We start from the raw sequence: 10971 nt of genomic DNA on the forward strand, positions 1-10971 counted from the left end.
TCAACTTGCAACAAAGAATAATTTTATTAATATTGTTTTTAATCTGTAACAGAAGAGATTTTAAGCGTTAAATTTCCTCGTCTCCCACTGTTGTCACAGTGAAGCCAAGCGCTACATATTCTTCGTCATATTTCCTCGTCTTAGCTTTCGGGTGACTTTCTTTTGTCTCATCATCTTCGTCTCTCTCCGCCTTTCTTTTCACCCTGTTAAAAAAATTCCTGTTGTCTCTTGAGGGTTTGTTTAATGCACTTCATATCGCCTGCTCGGTGCAAAAAAAACCTACATGATAGAGCTAATACACCCTGCGCACACTCTGACAATGAGCGCGCCACTGCCATCTACTGTAGTGGATGTGGAATTACACTTTATTCTGGTACGGAAAAAAAAAAATCTTCCCCGGGGTCACACAACCATAACTATATCGTACCGGATCGGTCGTGGACCGGGTTAACAACGGCCGCCATTGGTACTGATGACAGGGTACTAATGGAAATTGGGCTATGGTGGGTCGAAGAACAAGGAGTGCGTTGTAGTGGCTAAAGTTCCCTCTAAGTATTTGCCAAAGTATTCACTAATTTAACCACTCTAAGACGGAAAGAACGAGTCTCTATGCGTGTTTACTGTTGACGACGGTAGAAAACAGTGTGTTCGCTCCGTCCTTTACTGAATCAGACCAGGTATCAGTTTTACCTTTATACACATTTGAACTGATCACGTCGTAGCTCAGCGCCCGCTCCTAACCTTATTTGGTTAACCTAAACATGAATGCATATGCCATGAATAAGCATGCACTCAACAAAAAAGCAAAATTAAATACAATAAAGTAATTGTAAATAATTATGCTATAATCAATCATCAAAATATAATGTAAATAATTGTCACGTGGCGCTGGGGCGGACTCCTGCAGGGAACCACACTTCAGAGCAAGGATGGGTTGAAAGCGCTTTTATTGCGTTGAAATGGCCGGACGGGTTGCAGACGGGACGGGTTGCAGGCAGGACGGGTTGCAGGCGGGACTGCAGAGGCTGGGTCTCACCAGGACGGGTTGCAGACGGGACGGGCCCCAGGCAGGGTGGCAGACTGGACGGGTTGCAGAACGGGGTCAGAGGTTACACCGGGGTCTGGTCATAGCAAGGATGGGGTCTGTTCGTGGCAGGGCTGTGCAGTGATCTGAGAGCCACAATCCCCCAGCGCCAGGCAGAGCGTGCCGCTGCCCTTTATAGGAATCTTGATCAGCGGCATCTGCTGCAGCTGGCGCCGATTACAATTTGGTTCAGGTGTGAACCCTGACAGTACCCCCCCCCCAATGGGCGCCTCCTGGCACCCCACGGAGCTGGCCGTGGTGGGTGTGGTCCCCAGAGTCCATGTTGGCCGGGGGATTCTGTCACGTGGCGCTGGGGCGGACTCCTGCAGGGAACCACACTTCAGAGCAGGGATGGGTTGAAAGCGCTTTTATTGCGTTGAAATGGCAGGACGGGTTGCAGACGGGACGGGTTGCAGGCGGGACGGGTTGCAGGCGGGACGGGTTGCAGGCGGGACTGCAGAGGCTGGGTCTCACCAGGACGGGTTGCAGAACGGGGTCAGAGGTTACACCGGCCGACTGGTTCCGGTCATAACGAGGGAGGGGACAGAGGTTACACCGGCCGACTGGGTCCGGTCGTAACGAGGGAGGGGACAGAGGTTACACCGGGTTCGCGGCAGGGCTCTGCAGTGATCTGAGAGCCACAATCCCCCAGCACCAGGCAGAGCGTGCCGCTGCCCTTTATAGGGATCTTGATTAGCGGCATCTGCTGCAGCTGGCGCCGATTACAATTTGGATCAGGTGTGAACCCTGACAATAATATTATATCCAAATCTGAGACTAAATTATAAAAAATGGAAAATGGCACTAACATGTGTGTTCGGAAGCAGAGAGAGAGGAGGAAAGGAAAGAGCCTGGGACTGAGAGTAGGGACTTTGAATATCGGGACTATGACAGGAAAAGGTAGAGAGTTGGTCGACATGATGCAGAGAAGGAAGGTGGATATACTGTGTGTCCAGGAGACCAGGTGGAAAGGTAGTAAGGCTAGAAGCTCAGGAGCAGGCTTTAAGTTGTACTATTATGGTACTGACAAGAAGAGAAATGGAGTAGGAGTTATCTTGAAGGAGGAGTTTGTTAGGAACGTCCTAGAGGTGAAAAGAATGTCAAATAGACTTATGAGTCTGAAACTGGAAATTGAAGGTGTGATGCTCAATGTTGTTAGTGGCTATACCCCGCAGGTGGGATGTGAATCTGAAGAGAAGACGAAGTTCTGTAATGAGTTACATGAAGTGATGCAGAATATTCCCATAAATGAAAGAGTGGTAATTGGTGCAGACTTCAATGGACATGTTGGTGAAGGCAATAGAGGGGATGAAGAAGTGATGGGCAGATTTAGTATACAGGATAGGAATGCAGAGGGACAGATGGTGGTAGATTTTGCAAAAAGGATGGAAATGGCTGTAGCGGACACCTTTTTCCAGAAAAAAACAGGAACATAGGGTAACTTATAAGAGTGTAGGTAGGAGCACACAGGTAGATTACATCTTGTATAGACGAGGTAACCTGAAAGAGATCAGTGACTGCAAAGTAGTTGTAGGTGAGAGTGTAACCAGACAGCATAGGATGGTGGTTTGTAGGATGACTCTGGTGACAAGGAAGATGAAGAGGACAAAGGCAGAGCAGAGGACAAACTGGTGGAAACTGAAAAGGGAGGAGTGTTGCATGGTTGTCAGGGAGGAGTTGAGAAAGGCTCTGGGCGGTCAGGAAGAGCTTCCAGATGATTGGACAACAACAGCTAGTGTTATCAGGAAGACAGGTAGAAGAGTACTTGGTGTGTCATCTGGAAGGGAAGTAGATAAGGAGACTTGGTGGTGGAATGAGGAAGTGCAGGAGTATATACAGAGAAAGTGGTTAGCAAAGAAGTGGGATACTGGGAGGACTGAAGAGAACAGCCAGGAGTTCAGGGAGATGCGGCAAAAGGTAAAGATAGAGGTAGCAAAGACTAAACAAAGGGCGTATGATGACTTGTGTGCTCGGTTGGATAGTAAGGAGGGTGAGAATGATCTATACAGGTTGGCGAAACAGAGAGATAAAGATGGAAAGGATGTACAACAGGTCCGGGTGATTAAGGACAGAGAGGGGAATGTATTGACAAATGCTAGAAGAGTGATGGGAAGATGGAAAGAGTACTTTGAAGAGCTGATGAATGTGGAAAATGAAAGAGAGGCAAGGGTAGAAGAGGTGACTATTGTAGACCATAAAGTAGCACAAATTAGTAAAAGTGAAGTGAGGAAGATATTGAAGAGGATGAAGAGTGGAAAAGCAGTTGGTCCTGATGATATACCTGTGGAGGTGTGGAAGTGTCTAGGAGAGGCAGCGGTAGATTTTCTGACTAGATTATTCAACAGGATCTTAGGGAGTGAGAAGATGCCTGAAGAATGGAGACAAAGTGTGATGGTGCCTATTTTTAAGAATAAAGGGGATGTGGAAAATTGTGTCAAGCAATAGAGGGATAAAGTTGATGAGCCATACAATGAAGTTATGGGAAAGAGTAGTGGAAACTAGACTGAGAGCAGAAGTCAGCATTTGTGAACAGCAGTATAGCTTCATGCCAAGAAAGAGTGCTACAGATGCAGTATTTGCGTTGAGAATGCTAATAGAAAAGTACAGAGAAGGCCAGAGGGAGCTGCATTGTGTTTTTGTAGATCTAGAAGCATATGACAGGGTGCCAAGAGAGGAGCTCTAGTATTGTATGAGGAAATCTGGAGTGGCAAAGAAGTATTTTAAACTGGTGCAGGACATGTATGCTAGCTGTGAGACATTGGTACGGTGTGCTGTAGGGGTAACAGAGAAGTTCAAGGTGGAGGTGGGACTCCCTCAGGGATCAGCTCTGAGCCCCTTCTTGTTCGCAATGGTGATGGATAGGCTGACAGATGAGGTTAGACAGGAATCCCCATGGACCATGATGTTTGCGGATGACATTGTGATCTGTAGTGAGAGCAGACAACAGGTAGAGGAAAATCTAGAGGTGGAGGTATGCTCTGGAAAGGAGAGGAATGAAAGTTAGTTGCAGCAAGACAGAATATATGTGTGTGAATGAGAGGAACTCGGGTGGAACGGTGAGGCTACAGGGAGTGGAGATCAAGAAGCTGGAGGATTTCAGGTACTTGGGGTCAACAGTCCAGAGCAACGGAGAGTGTGGAAAAGAGGTGAAGAGACGGGTCCCAGCAGGTTGGAATGGGTGGAGAAAAGCGTCAGGGGTACTACGTGATCGAAGACTATCGGCCAGAATAAATGAAAGGTGTACAAGAGTGGTGAGACCAGCAATGCTGTATGGCCCAGAAACTGTTACAATGACGAAAAGACACGAGGCAGAACTAGAGGTTGCAGAGATGAAGATGTTGAGGTTCTCTTTGGGAGTGACCAGGATGGATAGGATCAGGAATGAGTCTGTCAGAGGAACAGCATATATTAGATGTTTTGGAGAGAAGGTCAGAGAAGCCAGACTGAGTTGGTTCGGTCATGTACAAAGGAAGGATAGAGAATACATTGGTAGACTGATGCTGGAATTGGAGCTGCCAGGCAAGAGGTCTCGAGGAAGACCAAAGAGAAGATTTATGGACGTAGTGAGAGAGGATATGAAGGTAGTTGGTGTGAGAGAGGAGGATACGGAGAAGAGGGTTAGATGGAGAAAGTTGATTCACTGTGGCAACCCCTGAAGGGAAAAGCCGAAAGAGGAAGAAGAAGAAGACAGCAGCAACGTACAGCGAGTACTGATGCCATTATTGAAATGCGCCAGTACTCGGAAGACGATCCAATCCCACGGGATGGAGACCCACTTCTTTGCTGGAAAATGAATGAGCAACATTTCCCTGTCTGAGCAAGATTGCAAAGAAACAGCTTAGACTAATGGCAACATCAGTACCTGTAGAAAGGATTTTCTCAAAAGCAGGACAGTTAGTGACTCAGAGAAGAAGTGCAATAAAAGGGAAAAATGTAAACATGTTACTGTTCCTCAACAAAAACCTGTAAATCCGTTGTCACTATGGCAACAGAGCCAAAAGGGATTCTTCCTTGGAGAAGAGAGCCAATGGCTGGGAATGAGAGCCAATTGTGTTTACACTTATTTGCACTACTGACTTCATTTTTAAAGTATTGTGCAATGGAAGATATTTTAGTTGTCTTGTTGACGTTGTTACACAGTACCGTATTTTTCGGACTATAAGTCGCAGTTTTTGTCATAGTTTTGCCGGGGGTGCAACTTATACTCTGGAGCGACTTATGTGTGAAATTGTTGAGCTCTCTTGCTCTGATGTGTGTGTGTCTTTAATATAACAGCGATCGTCACACACACACACACACACACACACACACACACACACACACACACACACACACACACACACACACACACACACACACACACATGCCAACCAATCAAAATTCAGCGGGGGCGGGTCATGGCAGAAATGCGTTGTGAAAAAAGAAGCTACCAGCGATTTCTGTACCTATGAAAATTGATCATTTCAACATTCGCGTTAACCTATAAAAACAACTGAGAAGGGCTGAACAAAAATGGCACCGAAAAGAAAATCATATTCTGCAGGTTACAAGCTGGAAGTAGTGAAATATGCAGCCGAAAATGGCGATCGTGCAGCAGAGAGAAAGTTTGAAGTTAGTGAGAAACTTGTAAGGGACTGGCGAAAAGCGGAGGTTACTCGTACTGAAATGGAGAAAACTACAAATGCTAATCGCGGGCTAAAAGCTGGCCACGGCTAGAGGAACGAGTTCACACTTGGGTGCTTGAGCAACGTGCTGCCTGGAGAGGCTTGTCAACAGTACAGTTGCGTCTGCCAAGGAGATGAATATAAATTACTTTGCGGGAGGACTCTCCTGGTGTTACCGCTTCATGCAACGAAATCACCTCTATCAGAGCAAGGACGCCATCCTGTCGGGATCCAAAAGGCTGGAATAATTGTAAATGCAAGAGCCGATGACTGACGTAAGCGACGTACTGGTAGAAGAGGAAGCGGCGCATTGTCTACCTTCGCAGTTGGCGGAGTTGTTCAGAAGTGACACCGAAGAAGAAGATTTTGTTGGATTTAGTGATTAAGAGTGACACAGATTGTTTGGTTGTAGCATGTGCTATATGCTATCGTTATTTGAATGACTCTTACCGTTATATGCTACGTTAACATAGCCTACCAGGCACGTTCTCAGTTTGTTGTTTATGCGTCATGTAGGCTATACTTGTTCAGCCTGATGTTATTTCATTTTATTTCAGTCTATTTTCATTTTAAATTGCCTTTCAAGTTCAAATGTCTATTCTTGGTGTTGGATTTTATTAACTCAATCCCCCCCCCCCCCCCCAAAAAAAAATGCGACTATACTCCAGTGCGACTTATATATGTTTTTTTTCGTTCTTTATTATGCATTTTTGGCTGGTGCGATTTATAATCCCGAGCGACATACAGTCCGAAAAATACAGTATTTGTGTTTTTGTTACATTGCTGCTTTTTTTGGTTTGACTCTTCTGACTTTTGTTCTGAAACAGTTGTTGTAGTAGAAGTATTTTATTTTTCTATACTGTTAAAGCTTGCATTGTAGTTATTTAATAAAAAAAAAAGAAGAATACATTTTAGTTGCCTAAAATCTTTGTGCTGTGTTTATCATAATTATAATAAACTAACTCGGGGGGGGGGGGCAATTATTCAACGATCATGACATTTTCAAGCAAAAAGTATTGATATCATATTGGTATTGGCTGATACTACCCTGTACTACCCTGATACTTGCTATCGGATCGATACCAAAATTCCCAGTATCACCCACCACTACTGTCTGCTGGCCTGGGAACACCGTGGGATTAAGAGCTGGATAAAGTGGCCAGAGAGAGGGAACTCTAGGTCTCTCTTTTTCGTCTGCTGCCCCCATGACTGAACCATAGAGAAGCGGCAGAAGATGGATCGATGGATGGATGGATCAATAGGTCTATTTGTGTCAAAATGACAGAGCCATTATATGTTTGATATGTAAATCATGTCAGTTGCAGAAGTCTTGAGTCACTGACAGTTTATTTTGGGGATTGGGATTTGAAAGTGTGCATTTATTGTTCTTTTCAACAACAGACAGTGATTTAAGAATATACTACAAGTTTAATTTTAGTATCATTTAGTATAATTCAGAAGGTAAGATTGCCCACTCTCAAAACTTAAACTACAGTCTTCAAGCTATAGTTGGATGGCATTTGTCTTTCCTGTCTAATTGATGTCTGCAAATATCAAATGCTATGCAAAAGCTTCAGCATAGGTGTATTAATCTCAAACTGCAGAGAAGTTCATAGTGTGTTTTGATCAAGATCAGCACCAGGAACGATCTTTATTTGTTTTGTTCTCATAACAGTTAGGTCTTTAAATTTTTATAAAATATTAATGTGACATCTGAAAGGTGTTTTTTTTTTAAACAAATAGGAAAACAGACGTAGTCTGAGCAACGCTGAAAAGCTGTAATATCAGTCAAGCAACTGCAATCACAAATGGGTTAACTCCTTAATCTAGTATTGAATTAAGGCCTTGATAAAAGCCCCCAAGCCTCGATAAAGGCAGAGGGTTGCATCAGGAAGGCATCTGCGTCATAACTAATTATGCAAATCAAACAGAATATGACTTTCATTCTTGATCAGGTTAGTAGTGACCACCATTGATACATATAATCTACATGGCACAAGTGGAAATTTGGCAACTGTGGGTCGAAGAAGGAGAAAAGATAGGCTTGTTCGAAAGCTGAGAGAGAAGAGGAAAGGCAAGAGTATGGGATTGAGTAGGTATATTGGGACAATGACAGGAAAAGCTAGAGAGTTGGTTGGCTTGATACAGAGAAGGAAGGTAGATATACTGTGAGTCCAGGAGACCAGGTGGATAGGCAGCAAGGCGAGAAGCTTAGGAGCACGATTATAGTTGTTCTATCACATTATTGACTGGAAAAATACAGAGTGGGAGATGATGATAAACTTGTGGAGAGATGGAAGTTCATACTTGAGGCAGCGTTAGAGTTTCTGACCAGATTATTTAGCAGGGGCTTACAGAATGAGAGGATGCCAGAGGAAGTGGGCTGATGCCTATTTTGAATAGGGGAGATGTGCAAAATCATGTTACCTATATTGGAATAAAGTTGATAAGCCATTCAATGAATTTATGATGAGCATTATACTTTTGTGCCAAGAAAGAGTACCACAGATGCAATATTTGCTTTAGGAATATTAATTGAGAAGTACAGACAGGGTCAGATTGAGCTTCACTGTACTTTGTGGATCTAGAAAAGCATATGGCAAGGCACCAAGGTTGGAACTATGGTGCTTTTTGAGGAAGTCTGGAGTGTCAGAGAAGTATGTTTGACTGCTGCAGGACATGTATGAGAGCTGTGAGATAGAGGTGAGGTGTGACCTAGGAGTTTGAGGTGGAGGCGGTACTACATCGGGGATCAGTTCTGAACCCCTTCTTGTTTGCAATGGTGATGGACAGGCAGTCAAATGAGGAATCTTCATGGACTATAATGTTTGCAGATGAAATAATGATCTGTAATGAGAGCAATGTGCAGGTGGAGGAAAATCTCAAGAGGTGGAGGTATGCCCTAGAAAGGAAAGGAATGTAGTTTAGCAAGACAGAATACATATGAGTGAATGGGGACTTCTGGTCAACAGTCCAGACCAATGGGGTATGGAACAAAAGGTGAGGAATTGCATTCAAGCAGGTAGGAACATGTGGAGAAAATTCTAAGGGGTAATGTGCAGTGATGTGCAGTCAGTAGAGGCAGGAAAGGCCGGGTCTCATTTGTCATCACGGAAAGAAAAAAATGCAAAATGAAAGAATAAATGAAATGGTTACATTTATTCAGTGATGTGTACTATAAAGTTATTTTCCATGTAACTTCACCATTTTTAGTTGTTTTTTTTTCAAAATCGCTAAAAAAATTTCACATTTACGGTTCAAATATGAAGAAGCCTATTGCGCAATGATTCTGCTAACTGTGCTGCCATGCACTGAGACGGTATTGCTGTCTCTGTCAATGTCCCTATTAAAAAAAACACCTTTAATATATGAACTAAATTTCCATAGTTTAGCTGATGTGTCTAATGTTTTTCGTCAACAACTGTACGGTGTTTCTCGTGTTGCAATCATAAAACGACTGGGAAGAGACATTACGTGAGGCAAGCCGTGATGGTGCCTCATGTTAGGGGGCACCGCTGATCCCAGGGATCCTTCTTACTACTCGGCTACAGAATAATAGAATTAGCAATAGCAAGCTACAGTAAACAGTTAGCAAGTCAAGTGCAGCCATCCAGCTATTTTTTCCCGATCTCATCGGGCTGTATAGCTCACGAACAGTGAGGGATGAATATAAATCTCCTGGGCAGCTTCTCACCTTTTGGCCCAGAAGGATCTCATTCAAACTGTTCCTGAGGCGACAAGTTTGCTCCGGCCGGTGGTCACCGTTCCAGCTACAACAGCATCGATGGAGCGGTCATTCTCGGCACCGAAAAGACTCAAAACACAGTCGGAACAGGACCGATCAAGGACGACTGTCTTCATTGGCAGGGATTTCCATTGAGATGGAGAGACCTTTAAAATTGAAGAAAGAAATGGAAGACTTCCACAAGCAAGTTATCGATGCTTCAGAAGGAGCGGCGCATGGACTTCATTTATAATTAAAGATAAGAGATTATAAGTTTTTTTTACATGTGCTTTTTTCTATGCTACACTTCTTACATGTAAAGAATGCGGATATGATATTTTAAACAAAACACGTCAACTGCTGCCAATAAAATGGTGAATAAGCTACTCTGTCGGTTTCATACTTTTTTAATCTGACTGATGACGTCAGTGCCTCACCAGCCATGAACCTCACTGCACGTCACTGGTAATGTGTGATAAAAGAGTATCAGCCATGAATTATTGATTAAAAATGCTGACTAATAACACTTCTTCTTCTTCTTCTTCGTCTTTCGGCTTTTCCCGTCAGGGGTCGCCACAGCGAGTCAACTTTCTCCATCTAACCCTATTCTCTGTATCTTCCTCTCTCACACCAACTACCTTCATATCCTCTCTCACTACATCCATAAATCTTCTCTTTTGTCTTCCTCGAGACCTCTTGCCTGGCAGCTCCAACTCCAGCATCCGTCTACCAATATATTCACTATCCCTTCTCTGTACATGACCGAACCATCTCAGTCTGGCTTCTCTGACCTTCTCTCCAAAACATCTAATATATGCTGTTCCTCTGACAGACTCATTCCTGATCCTATCCATCCTGGTCACTCCCAAAGAGAACCTCAACATCTTCATCTCTACAACCTCTAGTTCTGCCTGCTGTCTTTTGGTCATTGTAACAGTTTCTAGTCCATACATCACCGCTGGTCTCACCACTGTCTTGTACACCTTTCCTTTTATCCTGGCTGAAAGTCCTCTAATTCTGGCTTTTATCTGGCAAAAGGAAAAACTGAAAAAAGGAAACAAAAAATTGAGAAATAATGCTACAATAAATCACAAACTGTAATGCAGTCTTCGTGGCCTCATTTGAAATTCCCTGAAGCACAAATGTGCAGTACCTTGTCTCTATAAATGCATTCATTGTCTATTTTCTGGGCACATTTCAGAGGTTTGACTGGAACAATGGGACACAACTGCCCTCAGAATATGTATAAATGTGTCCTTTAGAGGTTACAGTTGCACTGTGTGCCTCGTTGAAGGGATTTCAACTGGCAGTTATAGAAACCTATCTGCAGGCGACATCAGTCAGTTAGTTTTGAATATTGATGTGACAGAGGAGAGCGCCTGAACAATTCTAGTGGCACAATTACACACCACGATTTGTTGCATTGTGAAGCTGGTTTAAACTATACTACAGAAAGGTTGAATAGATGAGATACCATGAAACTAGTCTTGAAAAATGAC

Source organism: Fistularia commersonii, chromosome 12 (genome assembly GCF_037954325.1).
Source record: "Fistularia commersonii isolate RoL2024-O1a breed Wild chromosome 12, RoL_Fcom_v1.0, whole genome shotgun sequence".
NCBI classification, from domain to species: Eukaryota; Metazoa; Chordata; class Actinopteri; order Syngnathiformes; family Fistulariidae; genus Fistularia; species Fistularia commersonii.